Genomic DNA, 18449 nt, shown 5'->3' with positions numbered 1-18449 from the left:
CCTTCCTCTAAGAACAAAGCTAGTACTAACTTTTCCCTGTCCCTCTTTGCTGAGGCCGTTTTTCCACTTCTGTTATCTATGTAGTTCCTTATCACTACCTCCATGTCCCGATACATTATTGGATCAAAAGTCCCTCCCATGGGCCATATAGTACCTGCTGCTTCTGTCCTTTCTTCCCAATTCTCAGAGATCTTTTTCATCTCACCTTTGAGCAATAGACGTTCTCTACTCAAAATCTCTACCGCTGTTGGAGCCATTTTTAATTATTACTTTATTACTTTATTTATCTATTCTGAAGTACACTATTTATTAATAAAATTTATTTGAGTTTATTCTACTAGTTATTTTCTATACTTTACTATCTCTAAGCTACAAACGTGAACTCCCCCCAAGCGCTCGTCTCCCTCCCGAAGATTGGAATGTGGCCCCCACCCTTTACTGCTATCAATTACCAACTCTGCCTTGCAGGCTCCTGCTCGTCCCCTGTGTGTTTGCTCGTGCACGTGCAGTCAGTCAGCGCGGTGATGTCAAAGAGGATTTACACATTTATTCAGTACTTCAACAAATTAACTATTCTCTATCCGTCTAATTTATTTATGATTATCAACTAATTTAAACAAATTAACTATTCTCTGTCCACCTAATTTATTTATGACAGAATCAACAACAACAAAAAATGAACCGGGTCGTAAAAACCTCCGAGGACTTAATCCTAACACGACTTAAATACAGACAATAAGCCGGTTCATACAATTTCTTTATCTTATATTAAAAAATGTCCGAATTGTTTGTAATTAATTACAAATAAAAAGTTGACCGAGCATAGAAACTGGCCTTTTGGTTAATCACATGAACGGTCGGATGTATAATGAATCAATCAGAACTTCAAACAAGAATGATTGCCACAAAGCACCAAGATCAGAATTAAAGACTGGCCCCACCTCCAGATCCAATATCTGCAGTTTAAATGAACTCATACAAACGATGCTTCGCACAACTAGTCTATTCCTTCAAAATAATGGCTAATCACATACACACTCGACCAGATTACGAACAAACAAGAGACTCTTCAAAATACCAACTCAAACGGTACTCCAACCAAGAACCTTATCTATTCAAAAGTGCGAGAATCTGCTTTCTCAAAAATGCCAACATTGGAACTAGAAATTCACCAGTCGACATCCCAAGCAAACCTCTAAAATAAAAATGAATTCATCAACGGCAATGAATTCCAACAGACAAGAAACGTATCTATTCAAAAGTGCGAGAATCTGCTTTCTCAAAAATGCCAACACCGGAACTAGAAATTCACCAGTCGACATCCCAAGCAAACCTCTAAAATAAAAATGAATTCATCAACGGCAATGAATTCCAACAGACAAGAAACTTATCTATTCAAAAGTGCGAGAATCTGCTTTCTCAAAAATGCCAACACCGGAACTAGAAATTCACCAGTCGACATCCCAAGCAAACCTCTAAAATAAAAATGAATTCATCAACGGCAATGAATTCCAACTCAACTCTCTGTGATTCTCTCAAACATCCAACAGGCACTTCAATCGACCTGCGGACCTGTTGCTGTCCTATTGGAACTTTCCCACTAATTCGATCCTCTAGAATACAGCCACAGGACTTTATAATAGGTCTATTTGACCAAAATATCAAAACACCAAATAACAACAACTCGTTTACTCGTTTCAAAATAGGGAACCACAATGCGTCTTGGTCATTTAGAACCACAGCGCCTAGGGCATATGTGCGCGCACACGTCAATCTCTTCCGGAGCTCCCGTCTCTCTCTCTCTCTCTCTCTCTCTCTTTAGGTTTGTTTGACTGAAGAGACAATTTACCCGTTTACCAAGCGTTCAGACGGGGCAAAAACAGATCAACCAACCATTAAATTAGTGGTAAGCCAACTTACCGAGAATAATTTTGTGCGCTTGGTTGTGTGATTCGTCCGCGCCCCGCCTTGCAGCCCGGCAGTTGGGCTGTCTCTTTCCAGTCCTGGTCGCGACGCCAATATATTGAAGATTAACTGAGATTTAAAACACTTAGACTAATTCAAGAGAGAGAGTGCAAAAGAAATCGAGGGGTCCGGAGCAAGAATTGACAAAAGACTTTATCGTGCAGAAAAACAACAACGACAACAGCCTGAGTAGGTTTGCAAAGTCACTGGCTTGAACTTCGGTCCCAGCCCTCCTTTATACACATACAGGAACTTCTTTAATACAATGGAGGTTCCCTTTGTCCCTAATGAGGTTTCCGCCTAGTCTCTTCGTCTCAGCGTGTTATCAACCGTGCCCCGGTCTGAGGTCCGCAGGGATTACCCTTGTTAGTCAAAAGGACCCAAAGCTGAAAGGTGGAGGTCAACATGACTTGACCCCGCAGTTCCCAGGACATTTCTGCGTGCCTACCATCTGGTGTGAACCCAGACTCAGGCATCATGTGCTTTCCACTATTTAAAATATTAAGCCTATTAATAATCATGGTTTACTATAGAATATACTCACTAATTTCTACCACACCCGCTGCCGGGCACGGGCGGCGGGCGCGTTCACGTATTTTGTGGCGCGTCAAATGCTGCTCGAGTTGAAATATTTCAACTTTTCGGCAGCAAACGCGTGATGACAGCCAATCAGCGTTCAACAGCGTTGCCACTGAGGTGTTGCCACTGAGTGACATGCCGTAACAGCCAATCAGTGTTACTTAAATGGAGGAGAAGATAATAATTGCAGTCTCCGCATACCCGGTGATCTTCAACACCACCGTGGCCAGTTATAAGTGTCCAATACATATATATATATATATAAGTATAAATGTCCAACCGAGAGATCCTAGCACCGATCCTAGCTAGCAGGTCATCAAACTGGGCCGGAGTCAACCTCAAATAGCGCTGGAAGCGTTCGTCGTCCAGACGGAGCTCCTGCAGAAGACGGTGAAATTCACCAAGCTCTGTACGGCTCCGAATGGTCTCATGAACCCATAAACGACGGGCATTCCGACGTCTCTCCCTCTTCCACAACAGGTAAAGACATGCAATGCTCGTAATGTCGGCCATGGTTGTGAATGAATTCAGAAGCACCGCGGGAAAAACTTGCCGCGCATCAAAACTGCGGCGCAGCAAAACTTTTGCGGCGCAGCAAAACCTTTGACGCGCCGCAAAACCTTTGCCGCGCTGCAAAACTTTTGACGCGCCACAAAACTTGATTTGCGGCGGCAACGCGTTCCGGCAGCAAATGCATCTTTTGGTGTGAACGCAGGGTAAGACATATCCTAGGCTACTCACTTACTTTATTGGCCAAGTATGGCGCTTGAATGTTAAAACAATATTTTCCTCTATTTGACGACTAAAGAATAAAGAATTATATCGTCTTCATCTTCAGCCGGAAATCGCTAAGGCTGATTTGCAAATGGAGTACACGAAGCTGCTGATAGAGGTAAAAAAGGATGTTGGGCAGAAATTCAATGCGGACTATTCAATGCCTAATTATTTTCTTTTGCCTCCCTCAGCATCTAAAGAATAAATATGATGGATAAAAACAGTGTTGGGTGTTTTGTTTTTTTTAATTGAATTGATTTTTGAATTGAATGAATTTTTGCAAATGTGGTCTTGCATCCTTTGTCCAGCCCTTGAATCCATTTGCGGAATGTGTTCCTCCTCGAGGAACGGGTCAAAGGGGGGAGGCATCTCTTTGCGCAGGGTGGCTATATTGTGGAGGACGGCACATGCAACAATTATATTGCATGCCCGTTCCGGACAAACTCTTAGTCCACGTAGGCAGTGAAATCTGGGCTTCAATATCCTGTATGTATTTTCAATTTTAACGCAGGTTCTGCTGTGTGCCAGGTTAATTGTTGTCTGTGGTCCAGGAGCGGGATTAGGGTATGGGGTGATGAGCGTCCGGAGGCATGGATACCCTCGATCTCCTAGGATCCACCCATCGAATTGCCCTGCGATTAAATACAAACTTTGAGCTATCTTGCACAAGCACAATTATATGAGGTCTTATTGCGTTATTTCTTGAAGAAAGTGGTCCAATCCTTGGTCGCTTTTAACTCACTTTATTTGTTAAAGTAGGCATGTTTCGGTATGGTAACTATGAAGCTTTTGTAACCTGTGCTCTCTCTCCACAGGCTGACCCGAAGGCTGCAGTGTGACGCCGCAGACGCAGCCGTGTGACGCCGCAGACGCAACTTCCGGGTAGCCGGCTTGGTTTGGTTTGTTTGGTTTGGTTAGCAGGACGCTTAGCGTCGACCTGCTATCTCGGTTTGTATCTACTTTTCGGTATTTATATCTGTTCTGCATACTCTGTATTGTATTCGCTGTTTCCTCGCTGGAGCTCCGTCTGCATCAACCACGGTAAGCATGGATTCCGGTTGTTCTTGCTCTGCCTTTCTCATGGATAAGATAGCTCTGTTAGAGAGACGTATCTGTCAGTTAGAGGATGAAAGGGTAGCGAGCGTAAAGAAAACAGATACTCCAGAAAGTATAGAGAAGATACCCGCCAGGCAGACTCGTGGAGCTAACGCTATCGTTAGCAGTGACTCCGTCAAGGCAATCCGGTCGGCAGCACCACTTGCGAGGCAGGTTGCGGTCAGTACCCTGCCTCGCAAGTCTTTTTCGGGGGTAAAAACGCTAGTCATAGGTGACTCTGTTACACGTAAAGTTAGGCTACACTCGCCAGCGAAAGTTATTTGCCTACCTGGGGCCAGGGCTCCCGACATTGATGCTAAACTTAGGGTGCTGACATGCGGTCAGACCTCATACGGAGTTAGATTAGATGCACCAAACACCGACACTAGTTTCGACAACATTGTAGTTCATGTCGGCACCAACGATGCTAGGACAAGACAAACTGAGGTCACGAAAAGCAACATAGCTAGGCTTTGTGACTTCGCCAGAAAGATGTGTCGGCATCGATTAATTCTCTCTGGCCCTCTACCCGATAAGGGTAATGATGAGCGTTATAGTAGATTATTGTCTCTAAATCGCTGGCTGGCCCTATATAGCTCAGAGCAGGGCTTTGGTTTCATAGATAACTGGCCCTCCCTGTGGGGTCGCCCTGGTGTGCTCATGAGAGACGGCCTACACCCTACTGGGTTAGGCGCCTCAATTATGTCAAAAAACATAGATAGATGTCTTAGTCAGGCGTGACTTATCCACTCACAGCACGCTGGGCTGCAGGAGTTTAGCAAACCTGCTAGCAACTTGATAGTTTACGTTGCAGAGTCTAGAACAGCAGATGGGTTAGCTGAACCAGTATCTATTGCACCAATTGTTTCAGAGCGTTAACCAGACTCCCTCTGAAACTAACGCTGTACCTATATGTACGGTGGTGCGGCCTTGCGCTGTCTCGAGGTGTAAAACCCGCAGGCGAGGGCCGCAACCAGTATGTCCAACTCTGGCGATCCCACTGATCGCCTCAGAGCTGAGTGTTAACCAGACTCCCTCTGAAAATAACGCTGTACCTATATGTACGGTGGTGCCGCCTCGCGCTGTCTCGAGGTGTAAAACCCGCAGACGAGGGCCGCAACCAGTATGTCGAAACCGCGGCATCCCCTTGACCGCTTCAGGGCTGAGTGTTAACCGGACTCCCTCTGAAAATAATAAAAAGGAAGCACTCAGAATAGGGTTCATGAACATAAGGTCGCTTTCATCTAAGGCGCTCTTGGTCCATCACACCTGCAACCATTACAGCTATGGCAGATAAGTTATCTGGTTCACTTGCACCTCTCTGTAACTATAGTGGTTCTGTGGAGTGCCTTACTGATGACCTCAACATTGCCTTGTCTGTTGCCATTGATTCAGTTGCTCCGAACGTAACTAAAAAACGAACATTGAAAAAACCAGCCCCCTGGTTTAATGCAGAAACGCGCATTTTGAAGCGAAACTGCAGGATCCTTGAACGCAAATGGCGCTCGACTAAACTTGAGGTCTTTCATCTTGCATGGCATAATAGTCTGCTCACTTATAAGGGTGCGCTGACTATTGCCAGGAACGCCTACTTTTCTAGTATCATTAATTTGAATAGAAACAATCCTAAGTTTCTTTTTGACACGGTGAGGAGTCTCACTCAGAAACAGAATGAGACCGTAGGCTCCTCGATCGTGGCAGGTGAATTCATGGATTTCTTTGAGAATAAGATTCAATCAATTAGAGAGGAAATTGATGCTTGCCGTGCGGCTAATCCTACACATCCTGTGGGGCAGGTTGGGGTTCTGCCAAGTAGGATGGTGAACTCTGACGCAACTCTTTTGGAGTTTAAGGCAATTTCTTTGGTGGAACTTGAAAGGGTGATAAAGGCCTCAAAGCCAACAACTTGTATGTTGGATCCTCTCCCTTCCAGGGTCTTCTTCCAACGGTGGGGCCTGTAATCCTCTCGCTTATGAATCTTTCATTTTCAACAGGAATTGTTCCCTCCAATTTCAAGGCTGCGGTGTTAAAACCGCTACTCAAAAAGCCTGGCCTAGATCCTGAATTAGTCAGGAACTATCGGCCTATATCGAATCTGCCCTTCCTGTCCAAGGTACAGGAAAGGATTGTAGCAAAGCAAATCGTTGATTATCTGACGAGGAATAATCTCTTCGAACCTTTCCAGTCGGGGTTCAGGAATTTCCACTCAACTGAAACTGCTATTACAAGAGTTGTAAATGACATCCTTTTAGCTTTGGATAAAAATACAAGCACAATGCTTGTGCTGTTGGATCTGAGCGCTGCGTTTGATACGATCGACCACAGCACTCTTCTTCACCGTCTTGAACACTATGTTGGTTTCGGGGGTACGGCTCTTGGTTGGCTTGAATCGTACCTCACAGATAGAACCCAATTTGTGCTTCATGAGGGTGCAGAATCAAAGCACTGTAAATTGCGCTTTGGCGTACCACAAGGGTCGGTTCTTGGTCCATTACTTTTTGCAATTTATATGCTACCCCTGGGCGACGTTATCTGCAGCTTCGGAATTAGTTTCCATTGCTATGCGGATGACACCCAGCTCTACATTCCTGTAGATTCCGGGGACTCGGCCCAGATTCAAAGGGTTGAGTCCTGTCTGGCTGCTGTGTAGGGCTGGATGTCACAAAACTTCCTACAGCTTAATACTGGGAAGACAGAGCTGATGATTATCGGCTCGAAGCGGGACCGGGAAGAGTTTGAGGATGTCTCTCTGTGGTTGGATGGCTTCGCCATCCCACAGAGTGCATCCGTCAAAAATCTTGGTGTCCTGTTTGACCCTCAATTATGCTTTGACCAACATATAAGAAGTATAATTAGAATTGCCTTTTTCCATCTGAGAAACATTGCAAGAATCAGACCAATGTTATCTGCAGTGGATGCAGAGACACTGATTCATGCATTTGTTTCGTCAAGACTGGACTATTGCAATGCACTGTTCTCGGGATTACCGAACTCTACCACAAAAAGTCTACAGCTGGTACACAATGCGGCAGCTAGACTGCTGACCAGAACGAGAAAGTTTGATCATATTACACCTATTCTCGCCTCTCTACACTGGCTACCAATAACTTTCAGATCAGACTTTAAGGTGCTATTGCTAACCTATAAAGCCTTGCATGGATTATCTCCATCCTACCTGAAGGACCTGATCATTCCTTATAGTCCTTCTCGGTCCCTCCGGTCTTCGGGAGCCGGCCTTCTTTCATTGCCGAAGGTTAAAAAGAAATCGGCTGGAGAGAGAGCGTTTGCCTATCGAGCCCCCTTCCTATGGAATAGGCTGCCATCAGCGATCAGGGAAGCTGACTCTGTGGAGCTATTCAAAGGAAAGCTCAAAACGCACCTCTACAATCTTGCATTTGGAGTGTGAAAACAACAGATGCGAAGTGAAGACTACTCTGTTTGCTTGTGCTTTTCTTATTACATTATACATTCCCACTATGTACTTTTCCGTTCTAATTCACTATTCTGTCTGTTCTAGCGTGTTGCGGGTGCTGGACTGGATGCCTGGACTCTCTTCATGGATAACCGGCCAGAACCCCATCACCATTTTAATACGATGTGCATGTATTTACCTGTATGTCAATTGTGGCACCCATTGCACTCCTGACCATCCCTGGAAGAAGGGATCCCCTACACTGCGTTTCTTCTCAAGATTTCTTCCTTGCTGATTCAAGGGAGTTTTTTCTTGCCCGTGTGGGGGCATGGGTAAAGGGGGGTGTCACAAATATTTGGCCTGTTAAGCCCTTTGAGACTGTAATGGTGATTAAGGGCTATACAAATAAAATTGAATTGAAGGGAGGGAATTGTATATTCTAACGCGTGTGAGGGACAATATCGTGAGCTTCAAGCCCCGGGCTTAAGCCCGGTTCTCTCCGCGGTTACCTATAGTCTCTGTCCTCTCCACTTGAATCACGCGCTATTGCCCGTCAAATGGGCGTGGCCTATGTGAAGTGGGCGTGGCCTATGTGACGTATTAGCCTCGGCTTCCTCACTTGTCTGAGGTGCTGCCTTCTGTGGATGGAGTAGCTATTGCAGCCTTCAGTAAGGTCCTGCTCCCCTTGTGGCTATGTACAGTATTTACGGCTTATATGTTCGGTCCTGCTTCCTAATGGCTATGGGGGGCAGCTTATGTGCTTAAAATACGTAACAGTCTATATGTTCATAATGCAACGCACCCTCTTGAAATTTACGGCTCAAATTGGATTCACGATACATCCTGGCATCGTGGACTGAACCAGGCCATTTTGCCTCTACATTTGTAATTATGTGGGAAGCATCACATATCATCTAGTGATAAAAAAAAGATCGACAGCGATTAGCAAACCATGGAGACATTGGAAATAGCCAATGCAGGCAGTGTACACTTACCAGAACATTTATACTGTGATAGCTTTCCTGTTCACATAATCAGCCTCATTTATAGATGGGGCCAGTATGGGCACTTGTGTCATCAATGCACCCGATTAAATTTGGAAATCCTGAAATACAACACCCAGATGAAAAGTCAACAAGGGTAATTTTGGTGCCATTTGGGAACACGTAAAGTAGATAATGCTGACCTGCAAGTTGTTGTCAGGTGGCAGCGCAGAGCATCTGTGTGCTGGTCGTAGGAATACTGGCGGTGGATTGCGGGGCGGGAGCAGACGAAGTTGAGGGAGCAGTGGAGGTTGAGGGCGTAGAGCTAGCAGTCGTGCTAGCGCAAAACAGCGACAGCGGTAGCTGCGCGCTACGTCCCCGCATCCTGGCTCGGTGACTGGCAGACTCCATATGCGATTTGACCGCCTTCACCCCCATCCAGGTAATATTAATGGTCTTTTTGCAGACACTGCAATACGCCTCTCGGCTGTTGCCAGCTACTGGCCTAAGCCAGTCTTTAAAGGCTGATTCCTCCAGCCAGAGGTCTGAAAATTTACATTTACCCATTTTGATGCGAACTCACGGAGAGGTTTGGTAGCAAGCCAGCCGGGTACCCAAACTGACTTTAACGCGCGCGCGGGGTACACGTGATCCTAGGTCACAGGTCCTACTCGCAACATAAAAATATATTCACGCAAGTTTATTGAAGAAGCTCGGCCTTCACGTAAGTAACATTAATTGAAAAAGGCATTGGTCCAGTTGGATTAGGGTTCGAAAATGTACTACCTCGTCAGATGACGTTTACTACTTTTTACTAATTTTTACTGGCTTTAATTTGGCCTAATTTAATTTACTACCTTTTAAAAACCCGCGGCAGCCAAGTTGAAACTCCATTTTAATGCGTCTCGTGGGTTTATGGCCTGGAAAAACGATGAAGTTACGCAACAATCGCTTCAGCGCAAGACAAACTTAACGTACTGAGTGGCAGACAAATGTGCTCAGCATCTCCTACACTGTATAAAAAGCTTCACGTCGCAAAAAAACTGAGCTATGCAAATTTTTTGTAGTGAACTGAGGGCAGATCCACGATTGGTAACGTCGCAATGTATGGTTGGAGAAGGTTATTTAAATATATCAAAGAATCATGTGAAAAACGATACCTCTCCGGCAAAAAGTCCTCCGGAAAGGACAATATGTCGAGCCGTGGTCTAATTAATCTCTCTCTGTGAATTGCACGAATTATTTGCGCTCCGATATCAACCGGCCTCTCGTCAAAAGGGCATGCCATTGTGATCACGTAAAAGCTGTGGTGAACGCAGGTTTAAATACCCTGAGCAAAACCGGGTTATCTTTAAACTTAACCTGCGCAAAACCTGCTCCGACCAGGTTTGATTCAGAGCATATGTTTCTGTAGCAACTAACATACCGTGTTCCTTTTGGAACGGAAAACCGCAAACCCTGGGTTAACTTACCCGGTTATGTGATAAAACCGGCTTTGTGGAACACCCCACAATATTTATGCTAATACACTGAAAACAATGCATCTGGTTTCGTCCAATGATATTGTCATGTCCATGTTAAATAAAAATCTACTACTACTACTACTACTAAAAGTGTGATACTTAAATGACATAATCCAGTAATACTGTGTAAAGTTATATAGCCTACCACTTAATATCTTAAGAACAAAGAAAGAAAATACAACAAATACTTGAACACATTACTGTAACGTAATTCACACATTCATACCAAGGCCACGTATGCCCTTACCAATTAAAGAGTCTTCTTTATCACGCTAAGGAGGGATCCGGAGCCTAGGGAGGCATCCAGCTCATAAAGGAGGCCATTCGTCATGTGTCAATTCTACAGATACGAGCGGCCCAGAGGCCTGTTTCAGGTAGCTGGTTTAACATATTCTGAGTTTAATCCTGCGCTCTGAGTTGGTTGACTCAGAGTTCAGGGTTGAAAAGCAACTCTGGGTTTTCGGTTTCAGAACAGGTGATCAGCGTTGGGTTAATCAACTCTGAGTATGTTCACTCTGGGTTGAGGGCGTGCCTGTTGACTATGAAGAGCCATCATCAATGGATCTCTGATAACATGTTCAAACATGGACCAAAAGCGTAGATCCACTTACTTTTCCCCCACGGAATTGGAAATTCTAATGAACGCGTATGCCGGCCCGCGGCAGCGAGAGCGTGAGAGAGAGCTCGGCAGGAAATAGCTGAACAAGTCAATGCGTGAGTAAAATAAATTAGTAAAATAAAATAAAAATAAGAGGAAAGTTTAATATCTTCCACTTATTCAATATGTAATGTGTGTGTGTGTGTGTGTGTGTGTGTGTGTGTGTGTGTGTGTGTGTGTGTGTGTGTGTGTGCAGGGGCGGACTGGGGGAAAAAAGTGGCCCGGGAGTTTCTGTCAGACCGGCCCACTCAATACACGGCGCGCGGCCCACTAAGTACACGCCACGTTGCCCACTCAATGGATCGCGCGTATCGAACAGTCAGTGGCCTTCTGGGAAAAATACCCATACACTTAACATTATTTTGGATGATTACAAAGAAATTACATCATATATGTATGTTTGTTTTTTAATAACATTTGGATCCACCAATTTGCCTGGATGGACACATGGAATAAAATTATTATTGGCTATTGTAACACTCCAAGGTAGGTATAGTTTGCTAGATGAATATGCTTAACTCTTGGCTAGTATCAGATGGTTATACAAGTATAACTACAAAGCCTTAAGGAATGAATGTCAGCAGAGAAAGACCACACAATAAAGAAAGTGGAATCAGAGGGTAGAATTAGCATGAACAATATATTAGAAATGAACAGAACAGAACGTACGATGGGGTGTGAACATCAGTGGTATCAGTAGTGTTGCATGCTGGGTGTGTGATTGTTTGTGTGTGTAGGGGTGCTGAAGGTGCATAACAAAACAGAAAGTTACATAACGACGTTCCCGAAATTCAGCCGTGGTGCAGAGTTATAGCCACTCCGAGCCAGTCGCACATTGAGCTTCCCCCAAATGCGCTGTTTTGGTGGCTGTAGCTATAATGCAAATGAGGAGGAGCGAGGCGGGTCAAGGAGGAGGGTGGGGGTGTGGCCCTGAGCAGCTTGCAGCCACGGTACCATTCGCTCTGTTTACAGTGGATGTATCGCAATGGCGAGGCTCACACAGCCTTTAGCCGTGTTCTGTAAATATTCTAGAACACACGGGAGTCCTGGAGCTCTATATCAAAATATTATCATATAGCCTACATAGATATCTATATCATATAATATTATAACGGCCAAAAGATGTGTGAGCCGATATTATGAATCTCAAACGACCGCGTTGGGTTCTCCGACGTTCCTGGTTCTTCAACGTCCTCATCAATGTGAAGTAGACTGAACCACGACAAGGAGGAGAAAGGGATCGTTGCCGGGCAGCGCTTAGGCACCTCCGCCTCCGGCGGTGGTCCCTCAGTGGGTCTCAAGCTGGAGACATTCGCCGCAAACAATCCCTTTCTCCTCATGGGTTGAGCGCATGCGTAGAACTGGGTGCCGCGTTGCGTGTATGTATGCAAATCCAAATTCTCTACCTCAATCCGCACAGCTGAGAACACTTCGGCTGTGTAAGAACCAATTTAGAGGTGTTTATTAATAAGGTGGAGATCTTTTCTTACTTTGGACTTCCGAAGTCTGTAAAACACATATTAGAAGACACTTAAAAAAAAATCGAAAAATAGTCACCATGAGTGTGAAGACCGATTGCGAGTAGCAGTATAAAACTCAGTCAGTGCGATTGTGATTAGATTGGTATAGCTCTTGGAGAAAATTACGCTTGTGCCGCTGTGATAACCATAGTAGGGCTGATGCGATGATGGGCGTGGGCCGGTACATAATAGTACTTTGGGCCATCGGCCCACCGGTATTCCCGATGGCCAGTCCGTGTGTGTGTGTGTGTGTGTGTGTGTGTGTGTGTGTGTGTGTGTGTGTGTGTGTGTGTGTGTGTGTGTGTGTGTGTCAATTTACGCAGGAACAACCCGAGTTGCCCCAAGAGGACTTGGCAGCAAATGAAGATGAAGTACAAAAATATAGTTCAAACAGGTAAACTAATGTTTCATTGAAATCAAATCAATTGTGCTGCTTTGCCTGCTCTACCAAATTTAACAGCTATATTCAACATGTGATGGGCCTATATTTAAGCAGGAAATGTAAGTAGTACATTTCTCAACCACCCCAACACTGCCAATATTTAATAGGATTTAGATATATTAGAAGGCTACTCCTAGGCAAAATGCATTATATATATAATATATATATATATATATGTCTTCAAAATAGCGCTTACTGAATATTAGGGTAACATTTTCCTCCATGTTAGTAAATCGAAAAAAAAGCAGAGCCCCGGCAGACTGGAGGGGATCCACCTCTGCAGCCCTCACAGAGGCTGAGGAGATGGCCCTCAGCCAACAGAGTATGGGTCCTGTGGCTGAGGGCATCCCTGGGGGGAGCTCCTCTGATCCCCCCCAACCCCCCGGATAGAAGTGCCTTTATAAGAGGTTTGTTTATTCAAAATAATTAAATATGTACACGCAACCCAGCGCGTTGCAAATTAGATGGGGCAATATTCTGGCTCAAGTAATAATTTCACTGTCTAATCATCTTCTTCCAGTTACTGATGGCGTCATCGCCCCACTTGAACCAGATGCCCTCACCAACCTCCATGCAATTGTAACAATTCTTCACCTTCCAGATTATTAATAATGTATTGCTAATTGCTGAACACAACCGTTAATGTCATTACAGGAAGATGATGGAGAAACTTTGTCTGCGGCATTCGAAAGGGAAGAGAAAAGGCCTATTGAGGTTAACACCTTTTAAAAATAACCTCTAAAAGTTGATGATAGCGTTGTACAATTTAAAACGTGACATCTTCTTTCTCTCAAACAGGATGAAATCGAATCCAATGAGAGGCCACCCACTTCTAAATCACAGCTTACCTCTGTAAGATTCTCCCTGGAATTATAATGAAACGCTCTACTTGGCACTGTGAAATCCAATCTCATCTTTTGCATTCCTATAGCTTCCAGTCAAAGACTTATATAAAATCTATCTAGAAAAGCAAATACACAAAGCAGACTTGGAAATGGACCACCTTAGGCAAAAGATGCAAAAGGATGCTTTGGAGATCCACATTTTGGAACATAAGTTAAAGGTGGGTGAGGTGCAAACTGGGATACTGTTCCCTGCTCTAAAAACATACCCAATATGAATGACTTTTTTTGTGCTTTCAGGAAATAAAGAAATCCTCATAAAAAGTAGATTGTCTTTATTAGAACACGGGCTGTGGTGGGACAAGTTATTTTGTTGAACAGTTTACTCAAAGGGTTTTACTCCAGTGAACAATGCAGACGATTATGCTGAGCATGTGCATGTAGAGAAGAAGCATCTGGTTAAAAGCAGTACCAGGGTATTTTCTGCCCTGCATTCTTCATATGCGTTTCTTGACTTGCAGCAGTTATAGGTCCGTGGTTAGTCAGCTACTCTGATCATTGGAAAGCCACAACGTTAAAGTGACTGTAGTACAGAGCGGGTGGGATGCACGGGGCGGATCATTCTGCAAATGCGTTAATTGCGTTAAAAAAAAAACTTAAACTTAAAGCATGCCCCCGCTGCGTTTGAGAGTTAACATGGGGGCTGAGAAGGTGGTCTAAATAAATGATAGATTGCGCTGAAAAACGATAGCGCTCGTGAAGAATATTATCAGGAAAATAAAGTATATCCACCAGCCGGCGTCTTAATAATCGTTCCTCACGGAGATTCCCTCTGAGGATCGCAGCCTCTACGTCCGCAGGCTCTCGTAGAAAAGGACATGCCATTTCTAACACTTCCTTTTGTCGGAGAGCTGCCTTCAGCCTTATAGACAACAAACTCAGAGTAGGTCTAACCACCTCCCGAGCAGGTTAGGTCCACGGCGTATGTTGCCGCAGCAACTAACTCTCGGTTGCGCTGAACCTGCTACCTGAAACGGAAAACCCAGAGTTTCCATTAACTCAGAGCGAACAAACTCGGGGTTGCCTCAAAACCAGCTACCTGAAACAGGCCTCAGGTGTTCAACGAACTCAGAAGTTCAGGGCCACATAACAAATTGCAATGCCAACACATAGCCACAAGGGGTCAGCACCATACCACAAAGCAAGTTGTAATGCCAACACATAGCCACAAGGGAGCAGCATAGAGACACATACAACATCCAGAGAGGCGACAACATTTTTTTGGTTCATTCATGGGTGTACTCAAGATCTCTTGCGCAAATATAATTACCCTTTTCCTCAGTTTACACACATATGCACTTATTTTAATGGGAATGTTCCAATTACTATGTTACTTTCCACTATTGTTGTAGCCATACAGCTATTCACAGCACACCTGTGCACTCTTTAGCAAGCTACTTGTTTAGTTATTATTTGTATTGTAACCTGTAGGCTCAATTTAGCCTCCATCTTCAACCTACAAGTATTTCAACTATAAATCATTTTGTGTGCTTATTATATTGCAATAGTAGTATGTTGCTTCCTCTTGTGGAGTGGATCTGGTTAATGACTTGAATAAGATGACCAGCAAATAAATCCTAAAACATTTGTTAGTATGTAAACATGTTTATTTGAACCTATAACATGTTACGTATTTTAAGAACATAAGCTGCCCCCACATAGCCTCTAGGAAGCAGATTCAAACACGCAAGCTGTATTACCCTCACATAGCCACTACGAAGCAGGTCCGAACATCTCATCTCATCATTCATCTCATTTTCGTCCGCTTATCCGGGGTCGGGTCGCGGGGGGAGCAGCTCAAGCAGGGGGCCCCAGACTTCCCTTTCCCGGGCCACATTGACCAACTCTGACGGGGGGATCACGAGGCGTTCCCAGGCCAGTGTTGAGATATAATCTCTCCACCTAGTCCTGGGTCTTCCCAGAGGTCTCCTCCCCACTGGACGTGCCTGAAACACCTCCCAAGGAAGGCGCCCAGTGGGCATCCTTACCAGATGCCCGAACCACCTCAGCTGACTCCTTTCTAAGTAAAGGAGCAGCGGCTCTAATCCGAGTTCCTCACGGATGGCTGAGCTTCTCACCCTATCCCTAAGGGAGACGCCAGCCACCCTTCTGAGAAAACTCATCTCGGCCGCTTGTACCCGCGATCTCGTCCTTTCGGTCATCACCCAGCCCTCATGACCATAGGTGAGGACCGAACATATAAGCCGTAAAATACTGTACATAGCCACAAGGGGAGCAAGACCTTACTGAAGGCTGCTCCATCCACCGAAGGCAGCACCTTTAGATAGGTGAAGAAGCCGAGGCTAATACGAAACTTCAGGTAGCTCAGACTCGTGGGTTAGAGTTTTGATCAGCTGGGAGTTGCTCAGCACATGTTCGACACACTTCCCCTCCTTTTGCTCCGTAGTTACCATACCGAAATACTTTAACAAATAAAGTAAGTTAAAAGCGATCCGGATTGGACTACTTTCTTCGAAGAATGCTGCAAACATATCGATTTGACACGGGTGATCTTTGTTCCTCCTCTCCGCCAACCACTGCTCCTTGGTCAGGGACTCGGAGGAGGGGCATTAGATCGTCCCCTTGTACTGACTGTGGCCAGTCGCTGCAGTCCGGGGCTCCCAACACCTCCTGCATTTATTTGCCTCCCCAGTCCTGTTGTACGGCCTTTTCTGTTGTGGGGCTTGGGGAGGCACTGCTGAGGGGACAGCAAACATAATGGGGGGTGCTGAAGACAGGGGCAGGGGCGGGAGATAAGGGAAACAGCCGCCTCTGGGCTGTCTTTATCCTGGGCCTCACAGCCGTTGCTGGTGCCGGTGATGGTGCCATTGCTGGTGCCGGTGCTGGTGATGGTGCCATTGCTGGTGCCGGTGCTGGTGCCGGTGATGGTGCTGGTGCCGGTGCTGGTGCCGGTGCCGGTGTCGGTGCTGCGGCTGCGGTGGCTGTGGCCCTCTGGTTCATTTTGGCCCGCCCCGCTGTGCTCTCCGGGAGGGGGTAGGAATAGTTCCCGGGGTATGAGGAGCCACAGCGGGGCGGTCCATACCCGGAGGTAAGACCACGGTGGCAACAGGCACGGGGGCAGGCAGGTCCACACCCTGGCACAACACGGAGACACTCTGCCTGGCCACCCTCCTGCTGTGCCACTGGATGAGGGTGGTCTGGCTCACCTCAACCAGCTGCAGGCTGGTGGTGGACATCACGGCCCCGTTGGCCAGGATGAGCTGCCTGATCCTGCGGTAGTCTCTCAGGATCAGACTCCACCTTGAGAGGTACCCCTTCCCCTTCTTGGTAGGGGAAGGGTGGAGGGTGCAGAGCCTGACGCAGATGGCATCTACCAGGCAGCAGCATGAGGGCCACTGTGCAGGAGATGCACTCGCTGTGAGGGCAGAGAAGACCTCCAGACTAGCCTCGGTGTAGTCTGTGAAGCCCTCATCCTCTGCCTCGTCGGCCAGGTCCTCCAGCAGCTGCTCCGTCTCCTCCCCCTCAGGATCCATGTCCTGCATGCACTTCCCCGTCTGCATGTACAGGTAGTCGATGCCTATCAACTCTCCTGGGAATGAAAACAATACTGGGATTAGCAGAATAAGTACATCAACATGTGTGGAAACCATATTAATGTTGGTCTGAATATAGATAGAAAGTGAGCAGCCCCCATTCATTTATTTGATTATAGCACCTTCTTGTTGTGACAGATTGGACGACAGAATATGCAAATATGTGAATCTAATCTGTTTTGCAGGATTAAAAACATTTCAATTGAAATGTATGCAAGCCTGGTCGTCATTTCATGTCCCAGTGTGAAGCATTCAGTATTCAGTGCAACTTACCAGTGTACTTGCTGGGGAGGCGGAAAGAGGGGACAAACATCTGTCCAAACACATTGGTGCCAAATGTGTTCACACGGACATCTTCTCAGCCACAGCAGCAGTAGCCCGGTCCTGGTTCCACCGGTTCAGCCCGTCCAGCAGGTAGAGCTGGAAGTTCAGGTCATTGGCCTGGGTCCCTGAAAGTAGAGAATATTGTATTGTAAAACATGTATTAACGATGAAAGTAAATGGTCGTCAGTGTGTTAGACGCTGGTGATGCCATTAAAACTCACCTGGAATAAAGTGGTTCAGGTGGCAGTTGAAGGACTCCAGGGACGTTGAACCTCGCGCACACCTGTACTTGGTGAGGACGACGCCCTCCTTGGTGGTGGTGGTGCCGGTCTTTGTGTACAGAGGCACAGGTCCTTGATGCACTTGACGTGCCTCTTCTGAACCCGCCAGATGTGCTCAATCCTCACCCGGTCCAGGAGGGGAACACCCAGCAGGTCCCTGCCTTTTTCCACTATCAGCTCCTGCAGCAGGGCCTCCACCTGGCGGATGGTGGCCTCCTCTCCACGGGTCCTCCGCCTGCAGTACAGCGCCAACTGGGCCTTGGTTAAACGACTGTAAACCAGAGCCTCGGAGATGCCGGGCACACCCTCCCTCCGAAGCTCCTCCCTCTTGGCGTGGCGCAGAAGGGCCACATCTTCAGGGTCCCACTTGAACAGGCAGACGGAGAGCTTGGCCATGAAGATTGGGTACAGGGCGTAGGCGTCGGACGTCCAGCCGG

General features: G+C 46.1%; 1 long non-coding RNA gene across 1 annotated transcript; it reads right to left on the bottom strand.

The window, feature by feature from the left end:
- Positions 1 to 17281: 17281 nt before the first annotated feature.
- On the bottom strand, positions 17282 to 17755 carry LOC132446528 (uncharacterized). The gene is made up of 2 exons (XR_009522902.1): positions 17681 to 17755; positions 17282 to 17403 (listed from the first exon to the last, which is right to left on the bottom strand). It is a non-coding gene; the product is annotated as an uncharacterized LOC132446528 (long non-coding RNA).
- Positions 17756 to 18449: the final 694 nt, after the last annotated feature.

Source organism: Gadus macrocephalus, chromosome 18 (assembly GCF_031168955.1).
Source record: "Gadus macrocephalus chromosome 18, ASM3116895v1".
Classification (NCBI taxonomy): domain Eukaryota; kingdom Metazoa; phylum Chordata; class Actinopteri; order Gadiformes; family Gadidae; genus Gadus; species Gadus macrocephalus.
Note: the sequence above shows the minus strand (reverse complement) of the source record. Positions and strands in the feature narration are given on the sequence as shown.